The sequence below is a fragment of the Anabrus simplex genome, chromosome 3 (assembly GCF_040414725.1).
Source record: "Anabrus simplex isolate iqAnaSimp1 chromosome 3, ASM4041472v1, whole genome shotgun sequence".
Classification (NCBI taxonomy): domain Eukaryota; kingdom Metazoa; phylum Arthropoda; class Insecta; order Orthoptera; family Tettigoniidae; genus Anabrus; species Anabrus simplex.
In genome coordinates, this window is record NC_090267.1 from 350389087 (window position 1) to 350407054 (window position 17968).

Below are 17968 nucleotides of genomic sequence, written 5' to 3' on the forward strand. Positions count from 1 at the left end.
GCAAGAATGTATTAAATTGCATAGCTCTTAACATTAACCTAGAAACGCGATGGGGAAATCACCAAACGTATTTTCTCATATGAAGACTGGGTTAGGGCCCGCTTGCCTACCATCGGTCACAATCAGGCAGGGGAGTTTTCATTATAATGGCAGACATCCACACGCCACCAGCCTGTTTACATCCTCAAAAAGACTGTCTAAGTGGTTTTCTCAACTGAAATCAACATAGGTCATTACAACGACGTCAGTAGGAATGGCGCGAATAAAAGCAATGCTTTTATATAAAATACTCGATAAAATGAAAAACCACACATTTTCTCACTTTTAACGAACAGTACTACGCTGCTCATCTAACAGTCCAAGTTGCAGATCTGTAATGACCAGACAGCCGTGATCCGCGAACACTCTTAGTCTTTTTTCAGCAAGGTGAGTCTCGGGTCGAATAGTGGAGAGTCTCAGGGCAAAAACTATGCCAATTTACTAACCTGTTTCCTAGGAGTACCCGATGAGTCGGAAAATCTTAATTCACTACACTAGCGGCGGAAAAATCTATCTGACTTAGAGTTAAATTTTCCTCCAAGCCAGAAGAGAAACCCCCTCTTCACTGCTAATTTGAAATAAAATGAATGTAGAAATGAATAAAAGTGGAGAGGAAGAAGCTCTTCTTAAGAAACGGTTTTTTTCGGGATTGAATTTTGAGTTATTTAGTGAATTGTGGTCCTATAATTTGGAATAGGCGTAAATTGTAATTCTAGACCAGGTCATACTACTACTACTACTACTACTACTACTACTAAGTGAGCCTCTGCATTAAGTGTGCACACTGCTCGTTCAAAACAGCACGTTAGAATAGGGATGGAATAGCTGGAATACTATGATGAACCAGTGTGTTGCGTGCCAGCAATATCAGGAAATGCATGAACCAGAGGAATGACATGCTAAAGAAGAAAGTTTTCTAAATCCCCAGCTACTGTATTTCCCACCAGTATTCAGTCAGTCTGTTATACTCGGTACGCAGCAGTAATCCCATCAGTCGGAGTTGAGCGGCAGCATACTAGACAAAGAACATCACAACAAACAATGGTCAATGTTATGCGCTTTCGATAATGTAGGTCTTCACATTCAGTTTTCTTCCGACTCTGAAATACCACTCTTAATCATAGTCGGTACGGTAAAAGTGAATAAAACATAAATGATCGGAAATTGTATTCTCACAGAGCTCGATAGCTGCAGTCGCTTAAGTGCGACCAGTATCCAATATTCGGGAGATAGTAGGTTCAAACCCCACTGTCCGCAGCCCTGAAAATGGTTTTCCGTGGTTTCCCATTTTCACACCAGGCAAATGCTGGGGCTGTACCTTAATTAAGGCCACGGCCGCTTCCTTCCCACTCCTAGCCCTTTCCTGTCCCATCGTCACCATAAGACCTATCTGTATCGGTGCGACGTAAAGAAACTAGCAAAAAAAATAAAAAATGTATTTTCTATAACTTTTGTTATGTAATACTTTTCGATAGGACTAATAATATATGTATTTAAAAATACATTTTAGGCGCCTTCCCCTAAATTACAATATTTTATCCAGGATGAATAAAATTGTTTATAACTTAAATTGCAGTTTCTTGTTCCCCGACTCTATATACCAATTTTCATTAAATTCTGTTAATCCATTTTCTCGTGGCTCGGCGTTGATATGGACTTAGCAACAAAAATACAAATTCATGAATATCTGTGTTATCATAGCCGGTACGGTAACAATGTATCACCAATGATCGGAAATTTAATTCTATATAACTTTAGTTGTGTAGTATTTATCGATAGGGCCAAAGCAAAGCAAAGTTACCTCCGCACAGGCCATGAAGGCCCTTGGAGGAGTGGAAGGTAAAGGCTTCCACCATTTTTAACCTCGGCACGTGATGGGGTAGAGTGGTTAGTTCTACGCCCGGCCGCCTTTGCCCCCAGGAATTAACCTGGTACTCATTTTTGGTGTAGGCTGAGTGAACCTCAGGGCCGTATGCACCTCCGGAATTGGAAATCTCGTTTCTTAAATTTTACGACTTCCTGACGGGGATTCGATCCCACGTCCTTCCGGGCGGACCGAGCATACCTTTACCGCCTCGGCTAGGCAGCCCCTATCGATAGGACCACTACTAGGTATAAATATTTGAGAATGAAATTTTAGACCTTCCCCTAAACTACCATTTCACTCAGCGTGTATAAAATGATTTATAGCGTAGATTGTAGTGGCTCATTCCCCGACTTCACATACCGATTTTCATTAAATTCTCTTCAGCCGTTTTCTCGTGATGCATGTACACACACACACACACACACACACACACACACACACACAGAGAGAGAGAGAGAGAGAGAGAGAGAGAGAGAGAGAGAGAGAGAGGGGGAGAGAGAGAGAGAGCGAGAGAAATTACGGAAAAGTAAAAAGTTCATTTCTTTGTTACTGTAGACATGACCGATACAGAAATACCATTCTTTTCAAATTCTGAGCAATGTACATTCAAAACTCTTATTTTATAGATATAGATAATAATGACTCTATTATTATATTTTATATGTACAACAAAGATGGAGTATTTGCTCATCCCTTAGACACTTCATTGGCTGAAATGGAAGTCTTCGAACTTTTTACTGAAGACCAATTTAGAAACTGATGAGTGACAATTAATCGTCATGTATGTTATCAATTAAACACAGACACACTCTCACGACCCACAAGGACACGAATCTCTTCTAGAGAGTGTAACCAGTGTACGATATAACGCAGGGTCACTAGGAGAAGAGAGATAATTTGGTGGCATTTCATTGGTACCCGTGTCCTGCTCAATGCCTGAGTGCCAAGTGCCTTGGCATTCGGGCCTTGGGACCCGTTTTTCGATTGCCGATTTCGTGGGATTTAAATCGTAAAGGGTTAATTCCTTTGACTCAGGGACTGGGTAATTGTGCTGTTCCCAGCATTCCTGCTAGTCACACCACTACCGTCCACCACAAGGAGGATGTCGTCCACCCTCGTCGGAGGGTTCTGCTGTAATAGACACAAAATTAAAACTTTGGTGCCCTTGTGGAGGAAGGGGGAGAAGAGGGACTGGCTAGGCGATATCCTCGCTAGCTTCTCACCAAGAGAGCCGTGGTTCTCATCATGACCAATACACGTGGGATGTTTGAAATTGAAAGTTAAATTCCTCTGGTGCGGATTCCACGTAAAACTGGATTTGTGCAGTGACATTAAGCTACTAGCTTGCTCGCTTGGTTCAGGTTCGACTAGTGAAAATACCCGTAATTTTCAAGGTATTCGTCTCTTAACAAATCTACTTCAAAAGTAGCTATACTTGAAACTTTAAAATGAGATACTATTCATCTTGTCACTACAACATTTTAAATACAATTTCTATCAATTTTTAAACACAACCTCAAAATTTCAAGCAAAGCACTGTTGTATATATGTATTTCCTGAGTTGTTTATAGTTTATGTATTTAATTGTTGAGTTTCTCTAAAAGTTATTTGTGCAACAATTTTTATTATATTCCATTTGCATTTTCCCCATAGGTTCACCATCCATATCTACCGCCTATTCCAAATTATAGCACCACAATTCACTAAGTAACTCAAAATTCAACCCCGAAAAGAGCCGTTTCTTAAGAAGAGCTTCTTCCTCTTCACTTTTATTAATTTCTACATTCATTTTATTTCAAATTAGCAGTGAAGAGGGGGGTTTCTCCTCTGGCTTGGAGGAAAATTTGCCTCTAAGTCAGATAGATTTTTCCGTCGCCAGTGTAGTGAATTAAGATTTTCCGATTCATCGGGTACTCCTAGTAAACAGGTTAGTAAAATGGTATCGTTTTTGCCCTGGGACTCTCCACTATTCGACCCGAGACCCCCCTTGCCGGAAAAAAGACTAAGAGTGTTCGCGGATCACGGCTGTCTGCGGTCTGGTCATTACAGATTTGCAACTTTGGACTGTTAGATTAAACATTCGTGTATGGTCACGGCGCCCACTCACGAAAAATATAAGCCACAAGATGGTGGAAGATGTACCATTTAATACCATTTAATTCCAGTTCTTCGAGCGTCATTTCACTGGCAGAAGTGGCCGTGACAGATCATTAGGGGCCTTGGATAACCATGATGGACTGCTGCCCAGTCAGATGCAAGACTTAAGAAGGATATAATTAGAGCCCGGATTATATGTAATATGAAAATGAGAAATATGTACATAAATGTGTATCTAAATTGACAAAATATGTAGTTAAATATGTAATAAATAAAAAATATGTAATAAGTAAAAATATGTAACTTAATGTCTAAGCTTTATTTGATGTGTTCTTGTACACAGAAAAAAAAAACGAAACCGAAAAACTTAAAAAGTGCAGATGTTATTCAACCTCTAATTTTTATGTGGAGGTGCAATTAATAACTAAATACTTTTTCCAAATTTTCTGCGGTCATCGAATACCTCTGTCTGTTAGGATGTTCTTATATATAGGAAAAGACCTTTAAGCTTCACATGAAGTTACTGGCGCATATTTCAAATTGCCCGGCAAAGAAATATTTAATTGTAGACTTGCTCAAGCAAGGAAGGTCCTTATTAAGAGAGAAGAAATTTGACCTCATGAGAAGCAAAATGTTTCTGAAGACTTTTGTATGGAGTGTAGCTCTTTATGTAAGTGAAGCATGGGCAATAACCGAAGAGGAAACAAACAAACAAACAAACAAACAAACAAACAAACAAACAAACAAACAAACAAACAAACAAACAAACAAACAAACAAACAGACAGAGAGAGAGAGAGAGAGAGAGAGAGAGAGAGAGAGAGAGAGAGAGAGAGAAGGCCCTCTTGAAATGTGACATTAAACCGAGGACTGGCGAAGGGATCATAAAAGAAGAGTCACTAAATCTGAGGGGAGAACAATGTGACAAAGTTCGTGCTAGGGAAGTCTGATAGACACAGCTCGAGATACCCAAGACTTGCACCGTCAACATAGCTAAGGGATGCGATTCTTTTTGGCAGAATACCTCATTTTAAATTTACATTAGAGACGTACAGGCTTTTAAACTATTTTCAAATGTTTAATTAAAAACTTAAATCGATGTAAAATTAGTGAAAAAATAATTGTGTTTTATTTCAAATGTGCAATATCCTTCAAAGTATGTAATATTTATCACAAAAAAATTATTATGTATCGAAATATGTAACTTCAAACTCTTGGAATAATGGTCATTTTAGTGTGATTTGCCGACATTTTAGCTACATATATGGGAACAGAATATGTAATTACATATAATCCGAGCTCTAGACATAATATACGGAGTAGCCCAAACAAGGGGAAAGTATTTCTTAAGCAAATTGTATTCGATCACTTCAATCAAAAATATGAACTTAGAAAGTAGTTTCTCAATACGTTTGTGTAGTAGGCTATTTGGCGTTGCAATCGATAAAATTAAATTATGGTTTCCTTCAGGGAACTTAATGTTTTATACAATAGCAAAGGCAGGGATTTGTACAAGTGGAGGTACATTCTCCCCCTAGTGCACCGTCACTGAATTGTCCTCCATAAGAGGTTGACAGTGGTGTCTCAACGGTCGACGGTTGCAGAGTAGGCTTCGGCCTACAAGTGGCCACAGCTGGTCCGTGGTCCGACAGCTCTACACTCCGACCAACCAACCGAGCAGAGGACGGATGGCCACGGCTCTATTGTGGCTCTATACCTCTGCATTCGGGAGACGGCTGTCGTGAAATGGTTTTCCGTGTTTTTTCTATTCTCCTGCACTAAGAACGAATGCCGGGACAGTTCCTAGTATAGGCCGCGGCCACCGACTCCCTCACCTTCACCACCATAAATCTCCTGGCCTGAGAGATGGCTTCACCATCTAAGAGGCCCGTCCACTCCTTCAGGGCAGGAATGAAAACAATTTAGTAGTACATTAGTAGTGGTAGTCTCTCAGCGGCGCACTAGCTGCCAGCGTCTTGGAAAGACGAGAAAGGGGGGACTAGAGCTTCTTCCAAAATTACTCAGCATCCCTTCACTCACTTTATTAAAATATGTGTGTTTGAAAACTCCTACTTTACCCTGAACTACGCTATTTTGCCAACGACCGTAGCCGTGTTGAAACACCGGATCCCGTGAAATCTCCGAAGTTAAGCACCATTCGGCGTGGTCAAGATTTGGTTGGGTTGCCACGCGCTGTTGGTCGGGGGTAAGGGAATAGAGGAGCGGAAAGGAAATGGCCACTCTACCGTACGTAAACTCCGACTCAGGCACACCTCTGTGGAAGTTCGGACCTGCCTTCGGGCAGAATACACCCTTACCCTTTACACTATTTTAGAGATCCGGCGCTTGAAACCTTTATTTATGAAAATCCTTGACCGGAACTCGATTGAGCAACCTGCCGATCACAGCAGTAGAGAGGTTGATCGCCAAGAAGGGGCTAGACGTGGAGGGCATCATTCATGCATTCGACTGTCTAGGCGAAAAGAGCCTTGTTGCCCTTCACTAAATTATGAAAATAATGCTATTTAGAGTTGTTTGTTATCTTCCTCACAAGTAATAATTCAGAAAACATACAAGTCGGAAATCTAGAAGTATAATCTAGAAGTATAATGTTCTTACATTTTAAATTCATGTAGGCCTACGGTTCCAAAATTTAAAATTTCACTTGTCATATATGTGTGTAATGTCCGTCTAGCAATTGAAACAATAGTGGATCAATATACTCAATGCTCGGTGTCTTCTAATTCTTGATACACATAGCCTATATTATAATTCCTCAGTCCACTGTTGGAAGTTGCCTTGACGCTTCCTCCTGGCATCCCTCAGCTTCCCCTTCATTAAGACCCTTTCGCCGCCACTGCAGTAATCTATTACCATCGGGATGGGAAGAGAACAAGTGTTATCTAAGTGAGGTCAGATAAGCAAGCAGAAGCAACGCCGACTTGGCTAAGATGAGAACCCGTGGGGTTAACACTTTTTTTTTTTTTTTTTTTTGCTATTTGCTTTACGTCGCACCAACAAAGATAGGTCTTATGGCAACGATTGGATGGGAAAGGCCTAGGAATGGGAAGGAACTGGCCGTGGCCTTAATTAAGGTACAGCCCCAGCATTTGCCTGGTGTGAAAATGGGAAACCACGGAAAACCATTTTCAGGGCTGCCGACAGCGGGGTTCGAAACCACTATCTCCCGATTACTGGATACTGGCCACACTTAAGCGACTGCAGCTATCGAGCTCGGTAGTTAACACTTTTAATCGCCTCTTACGACATGTGGAGGTATTCTGAATATTCTCTGACAGGGGGAAAAATTATTCAGCGACTTTATTTCATTAGTACTGTGACTTCCTTTAACATCTACTTCCTTCAGGCAGGATGCTAGCTTGGTTCAACCTGCAATAAACTAAACTAGGAATGTATTTCAGATGAACGTGAAGCCGACGAAGCGAAGAAGCGAATGGAATTCTCTTCGCTGAAGGCATGAAATTGAAATCAAGGAGGTCGATCGGACGTGTCTGATGTCGATTTAGTCCCGAGTAAGTGAAGTGAACGAGCGAAGTGGGAGAAGAGGGCGGGAATTGGAGAGTGAGCTGTAATATTGAACTTCCGAGCCATCTCCGAGATTTCTGTTTTATTTAGCGGTGTAAGTTCACATGTTGGTAAATGGCTACATGAAACCTGAATTCCTGCAAGAAGTCTTAACTGAATATTTACCAGAATAACATGTTTTTTTTTTTACCTTCACAAACAGAAAACAAGTAGAGAGTAACCCTAATGATGATGCAAGTGCAAAATATTGAGTAAATATTTTTAAGTACCCAGGATGATACTGTCTACTATGCTGTAGTATATTCTCAGAATTTTCTAACTTCGATTATATTTTTAACTCATCCATGTCCAGTATCTAACATAAACCTTTCTGTATTTTCCTCCTAATAATGTGCTCGATTTTACAACGTCCGAAATGTCTTGTAACTGTTTACAAATTCCCCTTGGGTTTTAAGGTAACATAGTGCCATATCTCAGTCCAATCCTTGACTGAATGGTTCAGTTGGTCCCGATCTCGAATCCCGGCCGGGTCAGGGATTTCAACCGCGTCTGATTAATTCTTCTGGCTCGGGGACTGGAGTATTTATGTTCGTTCCAAAACTATACTCTTCATATGCACACAACACAACACAACACAACACAACACAACACAACACAACACAACACAACACAACACAATACAACACAACACAACACAACACAACACCAACCACCACAGAAATACGCAATAATAATTACATTCCTTCACGTAGGGTTGGCGTCAGGAAGGGTATCCGGCTGTAAAATTGGGATGAATCCAGATGAAGTGTCGAACCCAATCAATTAGCAAGAAGGCAATAAATAAATAAATAAATAAATAAATAAATAAATAAATAAATAAATAAATAAATAAATAAATAAATAAATAAATAAATAAATAAATAAATAAATGTATGTTTAGTCATCAGCCTGAAGGCTGGTTGGATCCTCAACAGTTCCGCCATGAGCTGTCATAGATGGCCTAGGAATCACTGAAGAGGCGTACTAGGGAAATGAGGAGTGAGGTAGTTTCCCGTTGCTTTCCTCACTGAGCCAGAAGTTGCTATTACATATCAGTCTGCCAAGCCCACTGAAATGCATGCACCAACCGACCCTATGAGCAACAGTTTCACACCATTCATAGCAGCGACTGGCTGCGTAAGGAATGGCATTACTAGCATCGCTCATACCTCAGTCACTTTCATTTTGTCAAAGCCAAGGATAAGACAGAGACAGATCAATGAAAGTAACAAAATTGCTCTAGCCCATACCAGAAGACTTAGTGCAGTGTAAACACTAGGTCCCGCCAGAAAAGGCTAAAATAAATAAATAAATAAATAAATAAATGAATAAATAAATAAATAAATAAATATCAAAGGCTGCGTTAATCTGTGTCGTTTCTAAACATTTCGAGTTCTGACGGGGAGTCGAACCCACGTCCTTGTGGACAACCGATCACGCCTTTACCACCTCAAATAGGCAGCCCCTTATGCTACTGAAGAGTGGGTCTATTACAAACCATCCTTTAAAATGAATATTGTAACATTCACTCGGATAGAGGATACACGATTCGTAGATACTTTATCCAGTATGTAACCTGGACAATGCCAAGTTTAAAGCGGTGGAATCCAGCACCACAGCCCTCCGTACCTGATTATTTTGGAAGGTTCGGAGAGTTATCCAGTACGATTCTGCCATCAAGAGTGCGAGACAGTTGAGTAACTACTTCGTCACTGGCTTTCATAAAGATGGCCATGGTTTGAAACTCGGTCTGTGATGTCCTCCTGGTTTCTTCCATTCTCTGTTGACAGTTCAAATTAATTTTGAATTCTGCATGCATCTTTCTCATCCGCAGATTTTTCTTGATTCTTTGCATTCTTCTTGTAGATGTGCCACTTCATATCTTTATTGCATGAAATACGCCTATTTTCTTTATTTGCTTGTTTTATGGGTTTAACCGTATATCCTCTCATTAACCACCAAAGTATACCTCTCATTTCCCTCTTAGTTAACATTTCGGTTCTTATTGCCATATCGTCAAAGTTTTTCTAGTGTTCTGTTGCTGTTTCATTCCTTATTCTTTGTAATTTACTTTTTGTACCACCTTTCTACACTGTCTCCCGCCTTCCCTTGATACATATCTTTCCCAGTAGTAAACCATTCCAATACCATCTGGCAGAGCTATTTCTACCCTTTGTTCAGCAGGGAATGAGTTACAGCAATGAGTGTGCGTATTTTCTTATCAGCTGAGTTCCAGAGTGTACTGCAGACTGTTCTGTCTGATTTTCTTCACCTATTTCATAAACTGCTTGCGAGTGTTGTACAAGCCACGTTGCTGTCAGCATTCATCTTCGTTAAGTGCTGTGTTGTTCAATGCAGTCCCTTCACTTCGCGTTAGATCGAACCAGACACCCGTAAGTTGCGACACATGTGCTTTTGAGGGTTGAACGTCATGCCGGTCTGATTAACACGCCTGCTGAATGCTTGGCTTGTTGGCTCGTCCACTATTGAGCGCCCCATATCGGAACATAGATAAGTCTTATCTCGTATTTCTTGAGTACCACAGCTGTTTGAAAGTGGACGTCGATGTTCCAGCCTACTTCATTAGCACGTGTTCCAGGCAACTTTCATCGGTGACGATGCGAGAGAGGAATGTTTTAAAGCTAAAATGAACAATTCAACTTACATCCATTTCTGCGAGATTTAGTGTTTACAGTGTACAATATTTTAATATTGGAAACATTATTTTCTTAGCAGACAAAGTAGGGATTCCCCGAGAAACGAAAAATCAATTTATTCGATTGTGCCGAAAGTTGAAGGGTTAAAGGGCCTGGAAAAATTTCAGTCTCGGATAGCTCTATTAAACAAACAAACAAACAAACAAACAAACAAACAAACAAACAAACAAACAAACAAACAAACAAACAAACAAACAAACAAACAAACAAACAAACACACAAAGAAACAAACACACAAACACACAAAGAAACAAACAAACACACAAACACACAAAGAAACAAACAAATTTCGAAAATCATCCGGCCTAAATGCATTTCCGAAAAAATAGCCTAAAATCGCTTGTTTCTTTATTCGTTTTCTTTCTTATTCAAATCCTAGCCAAATTAACTTATTTACATAAGTATTCCTGTAATGTGTTCCTTGCTCCAATACCCTCAGGTGTTTTTTGATTTTTTTGAAAAATATCCACTCCGAATGTAGTAGAGTACTTCAATGGAGAGAATCTCGAGATTTGGAGAATAGGTTTTGTAAAATTGATAGAAGAGAATAGAGTTCAAGAAGCCTTAACCAGGATAGTAAAAATTTAATAAGAATGGCAGGAAAATGTATGAGGCAAAATCTAGGTAAAACGCAGATAAAATGTGGATGGTATAATACAGAAAGTGTAAAGAAAAAGTCACTAGTTATGAAGGCAATTGGAAGATACAGGGTGGATGGTGTGGTCAAGTAGCTAGAAACGAATTTTGTAAAAAAAAAAAAAAAAAAAATCAGAAACTTGTTAAGAAAGACGAAGTCAGAATGGCAACAAAAGATGGCTGTAGACATAAATAAAAAGTGTAAGGACAATGACAGCGGGAAAGTATTGGATAAAATAAATCAGACAACCAAGAAGAAGTCGGGTTCTCGGGGGACCAATATGTCACAGTACATGGGTCCAGTATTTCGAGAAATTATTGAATAAAGACGATAAATGGAGAGATCATCACGAGGGGATTATTGTTTCGGGGGGTTTGAGTGTCACTCTGCCTGAATTAGATGAGGCTATTTCTACTCAGGAAATAAGGAACCTGTTACAAGGAGCCAAAAAGGGAAAATAAGGAGCTATTTCAGGCATCACATGTGAATTTTGAAAAGTGGTGGGAGAGCGAAACGGCATGTTAATTTTGACAAGGATATTCAATATTCAATAGTTATAAGTAGGAACCTGCATTTTTTGTTTTATTTTTGGTGAACATCGGGGCTATTTTTGAAGAATTTTGCGTTCTTTTTAATCATGTTATTACCACATTTTGGAATTTTAGAGGTTCTTTTTCATGTAAATATCTTATTGGATAACAATATGTAGTTTTATTTAAAGACACACACACACATTTTTATCATTCAGCCATTATATTCTTTTCTCTAACTGTCAAAAGGAGAACATTGTCACTTTCCTGTTACAACGCAAGTCGCTCAAAACTCGTGAGTAGCAAGAAGAGAAACGTTCACAGTCAACATTAGAACATGGTTACCACACTGATTGGAGAGTTCTGCCACTAAACTCAGGATGTCTGTCAATCAAACTAATCAGACCTTTCATTTGATTGGTTTATTCTTGAAGTTCACTGTACCCTTTTGTGATCACTGAGTCACTCTCATTTTTAAAGAATGGAATATACTTCACTTTTTCCACTAGTGCTGAATCGACATGTCTGTTAATGGTGCGTACTGGACTAAACACTTATGCATATAAAATTTATAAAGTTCACATATTCGCGTTATTGTCTCATTTCGTTTTATTTCGCGAAATAAATCTGTCCAATTTTCGAATTGTTAACAACGTTATGTACAGGTAACCGTTTCCCAAGCATTTTAGGGAATATTTTTTAAAAGTCTTTGTTATCGCAAACGCGAAAAACGCAGGTCTGTAGTTATAAGGGCTTAAGTGTAACTCTGCATTGACTCACATTAGCGCTGGTAGTGGTAGGAAAAGGCAAACTGCTAATCTAATTGATCGGATAACGACGCTTAAGGATAGGATTGTAATATTTAGGTACCTTTGTTGTCTCTGTCTGTTTGTGTTCCAAAAACTGGAGAACGGTTGGACATACCTATATATATAAAATAAGAGTTTTGTCTGTACATTGCTCAAAATTTAAAAAGGATGGTATTTCTGTATGTCATATACATAGTAACAAGGAAATGCATTTTTTAATTTTCCGTAATTTCTGTCTGTCTGTCTGTCTGTCTGTCTGTCTGTATGTATGTATGTATGTATGTATGTACATGCATCACGAGAAAATGGCTGAAGATAACTGAATGAAAATCGGTATGTAAAGTCCGGGAATAAGTCGCTACAATCTAGGCCGTAAATAATATTTTCACGCTGAGAGAAATGATGGTTTAGGGGAAGGCATAAAATTTAATTCTCAAATATTTATGTTAGTAATGGTCCTATATTAATGAAAACCGGTATGTAAAATTCTAAAATAAGTCCCTACTATATAAACTATAAATAATCGTATCCACTCTGAAAGAAATGGTAGCTTAGGGAAGGCCTAAAATTTTATTCGCAAATATTTACGTTATTAGTAATCCTATCTTAATTAAAACAGGTGTGCAAAGTCGGATAATAAGTCGCTACAATCTACGCTAAAATAATCTTATTCACACTGAGAGAAATGGTAGTTTAGGGGAAGGCCTAAAATTTAATTCTCTAATATTTGTTATTAGTTGCCCCATCGTAAATAAAATCGGTATGCAAAGTCGGGGAATAAGTCGCTACAATCTAGGCCATAAATAACTTTATTCACGCTGAGTGAAATGGTAGTTTAGGGGAAGGCCCAAAATTTAATTCTCGAATATTTGTGTTATTAGTGGTGTTATTGACAATTACTATATAAATAAAGTTGCATAGTATTAAATTTCCCATCATTTATGTCTTACACATTTTGACCCTACCGGCTATGATAACGGAGATATTCATGGATATGGATTTTTGTTGCTAAGATCATATCAGCGCCATCACGAGAAAATGGGTAAACCGAATTTAATGAAAATCGGTATGTAAAGTCGGGAAATAAGGAACTACATTCTACGCTATACTTAATTTTATAAGACGGCCTTATATTACAGAGTCGAAAGAAAACTGAATGTGAAGGCCTACACTACAGAAAGCTCATAACATTGATCAACAATAACATTACATTGACCATTATTTGTTGTGATTTGCTTTGTGTCTCTGTTGCCATTCATCTCCGATAGATGGGATTACTGCTGTATACCGAGTTTATTTTTAAATTTGCTCTACGTCGCGCCGACACAGATAGGATTCATGGCGACGATGGGATGCGAAAGGTCTAGGAGTGGGAAGGAAGCAGCCCCTACGTTAATTGCGTTACAGCCCCAGCATTTTCCTGGTGTGAACATTGGAGACAACGGGAAACCATCTTCAGGGCTGTCGACAGTGGAGTTCGAACCCACTACCTCCCGGATCCAAGCTCACAGCTATGCACCCCTAACCGCACAGCCAACTCACCCGATCGTACTGAGTATAACAGACTGCCTGAAAATTGGCGGGAAGTAGCTGGGTAGTTAGATAAATGTCTGATACTACTGATACGTAACAAACTGGTTCATCATAGCATTCGAGCTATTCAATTACTACTCTGAGGCACTGATTGGAATGAGCAGTGTGCATATTTAACGGAATAATGGCAGTGTAGTGTTCACGGCTGTCTGCGATCTGGTCATTGCAACTTTGGACTGTTAGATCGGCATCGTAGTACTGTTCGTTAGAAGTGAGAAAATGTGCGGTTTATTAATTTGATCGAGTATTTTATATAACATTGCTTTTAATCACTACATTCCTTCTGACGACTTCAGGTAGGAAAACCACAAAGACAGTCTTTCTAAGAATTCCGTAGCGAAGCACGGGTACATCAGCTAGTTTCAAGTAAACTCCATATTTGGAAACTACACATTCGGAATTGTGTTATCAAGTGCATATGATGTCAAGGTTATTGTATGAAGTAGGGATTTTTAAGATCGAAATGGTTATTACTAATAATGGAGGTATCTTCAACAACTGGTTTCGTAAGTCTTCAATCACATAGCCACGCCAGTGTTCAGGGAAACTACAGTATGAAACTGTCAATAATAATAATAATAATAATAATAATAATAATAATAATAATAATAACAATAATAATAACAATAATAATAAAAATATTGGCATTACTACTTTTACGGTTTTCGGAGACGCCGACGTGCCGGAATTTAGTCCCGTAGTTCTTTAACGTGCCGAAAAATCTACGGACACGAGGCTGATGTATTTGAGCACCTTCAAATACCACCGGACTGAACCAGGATCGAACCTGCCAAGTTGGGGTCAGAAGGCCACCACCTCAACCGTCTGAGCCACTCAGCCCGGCTTACATTCACTAAAACTTCTTGTAAAATTTAGAATGATAATGGTAAATGTAACTGAAAGCTAAACCCTATGCTACTTGCCGTGCATAACGAAGAACGAACAAAGACAGACCAAAGCAGTAAAGACAACGAATGTTAATACGCACGAATCACACACACAAACAAAGCCACATGCCATAAACAAGGAACATCATTAATGCGGGAAGTCTGAGCCAATAACACTACTTCTTTTTCCAACAAGGCGACAAATACTTGATCTAGATAAATTGTAACGCCCTGATGCAGCCTGAGGTGTAATTATTTACCGCATTAAATAACTCTTTCTTTAACTCCATTCGCTATATTGTTTTAGCATACCGTACTGCTGAGAAATATGGATATCTTTCTTCCATTTTTATTTCTTTAATTTTTATGCTTCCTATTCGTCGTGGTGATGGATGATCATCACAGCTATAAATCCCCCAACGCCCAGAAGAAAAGTTTCAGATTCAGGAAATATTGGGTTAGAAATAAAATACACATGTTTGGGGAGCCTCATTTTATCATCTTGTTTATTATACGACTTTTGTTTGGGAGGAAATCTTTAAGTTTCTACGCTTATTTTATTTTGTGTGTCAAGTAGGATTTATGGTTGGATTATTTCTGGAGAATGTTCATTTTTATTTCATCGATTCTATCTCTTTAAACCTTTTTTCTCCGACAGTGCATTCCTTGTTATACTTGATAATCTTTAACCCATTCAAACTTGATCTTTCTCAGGCAAGACATTATAAAAAGTCTTCTGAATACAAAATCTTGACCAGAGAACGTTACCCTCCTAAGTGGTCTCCTCTTCAGGGTTAGGAATGAGAAATGTTCAGAACAAAATCCTTCAAACAAAATACCGGATTTAATTTTAAAATTTTCTTCGACATTTATTTTACAGTATGTCATCTCAGAGCTACGATTTTCCCGGGCTAATATCGCTATTCAAATGAAAGCACGCTTCGCCAGAAAACAGTACTAGTGCAGGTTTTAAATAACCATTGTTCACTGACTCAAGAAACTAATTGCAACAAAGTATTCTAGCGGCAGGATCTCTCCGGCTTAAACTTTGCACTTCCGTTGCTTTATACCGTCTATGTTTCTATTTTTTCGTTGTCCTCTGTGCAAACATAAGCTTGTTGCGCTTGTTTTCTTAAGGATTTCCTCGGGGATTATTCTAGTCGTTCTTGAATAACCTGGAGCTTTCATCCCTTAGCACTGTTGGTTCCCAAACGGCTTTCTGCTTTCGCGAAACTCGTCACGAAATTTCCTTCTTACTCTTCCAGGAGATTTGTGCTTTAAGAATCTGCAACACACGAAAATACGTTGAAACGGGTGATTGCCCATCAACAGAAAATACGTAGGTCGAGTCATAAGTCATGGCAACTATTTGTTTTCTCGCGAACAGGAGATAACACGGAAAATCTAAGATATGCATTTGGGAACGTACGGTATGTACTTGCGTATGCTGCCACTAGATGGTGTATGTAAACAACAGTGTGGGTCTAAGCATGTGAGCGAGAGCGTCACAAAATGGAAGTCAACAAGTAGGAGCAACGATCGTATATTAAAACAGCAGTTCTCCGCTGCATAAATGCACGCCAATGCCATGCAGAGCTGCGGGAAGCATTAGGTGTGCACGCCATGCCCTATAGAACAGTGGCGAGGTGTGTGGAGATTTTCAAACGGGGTAGAGTATCAACTGCCGATTTGCCTCGCCCAGGCCGTCCAGTGTCCATGGACAATGATTTTTATTACAATTCCTTTTTGTTGTACCAATTGCGTCGTGCAGTGTGAACCAAACGTCCAGATCTTTTGGACAACGCCATAATCCTACACGATAACGCGACAGCTCACACAACAGCCATCGTTCAGCGTAACTTACAACGGGATGGGAGGTTCTACCACACCCACCTTATTTCGCCTAATCTGAGCCCATGTGACTATGATATAATCCCCAAAGTCAAGAAGCCATTACGTGGACAACGGTTTGCTAACATAGAGGACATCGTAACAGCATTTCGGAGTGATACACATGCAGCTAATGGTTTTCAGTACCTGCCCCACCGCTGGCAACGCACAGTGAAAACCTTGAGTGATTATTTCGAATGTCTGTAACCAGTGGAGACCTGTCCTTTGTACGTAGTCTTGTGTGTTTGCTGTCTATACCATAATAAAACAATGTTAACCAATGGCCTGTGTTCTGTCACTTACCTACGACAATCTCCTGGAGTCAGAATTTGTCTTCAGGCACTGTGCATAAGTACATGCGCTATTTCCAAATGCATATCTTAGATTTTCCGTGTTGTCTTCTGTTCGCGAGAAAAAAAAAAGTTGCCATGACTTATGACTCGATCCTCGTATATCACTTACCAAGCGAAAGCAGGATCATTATATCAGCTCAGACTGCCAGTAGACAAGCTGTGCATGTTATCGCCGTAAGTCATCAGGAATTCCTCACTTATCCGCCGCGATTATCTACGGGTGCGCTAGGAAATATCGCCCTGTAGAACGACGACAGCCGGCCCGATGATCTAGGGGTGAAATGCCTCACTTGGAGGCCCAGGGTTCGATTCCTGGTTAGATCAGTGATTCTTCCCTGTATCTGAGGGCTGGTTCGAGGTCCATTCAGCCTACAAGACGTTAATTCAGGAGCAATCTGAGGGTGAGACAGCGGCCCCGGTCCTAAAATCCATGAATAACGGGCGAGAGGATTCGTCGTACTGACCCCGCTTCACGTCGTAATCCGCAGACCTCCGCGCTGAACAGCGGTCGCATAGTAGGACTGTGGAGCCATGGATTTTTTAAGAACGACGACACAGGTCAACCCAGATGAAGAATGTAACAGTTCAATAGAAACTTCATTATTCGTCAGCTGTCGGGGCTGAGGCTGTGATATATTTGAAAAATAGACGGATAATAGAGTAATATGAGAAAACCACCACTGCGCTATCCGCACAGTTATCACTAAAGCTGGGATTTCTATGTAATTACATATTTTGTTCCTTGCTATTTAGGTGCTGGGAAAAATCATATGTTCACAAAACACTATATTAGGGTTATTATTACTGAATTTCATTTTACATATTTTTTTATATTAGTGGGTATTCTACATATTCTTAGTGATGTTACATAAAATTACATATTTTAGCATTTTCCTGTTTTCATATATAATAAATTGCTGAATTGAAGTTTCACACTTAATGTGGGGCTGTTGTCTGTTCTCTCA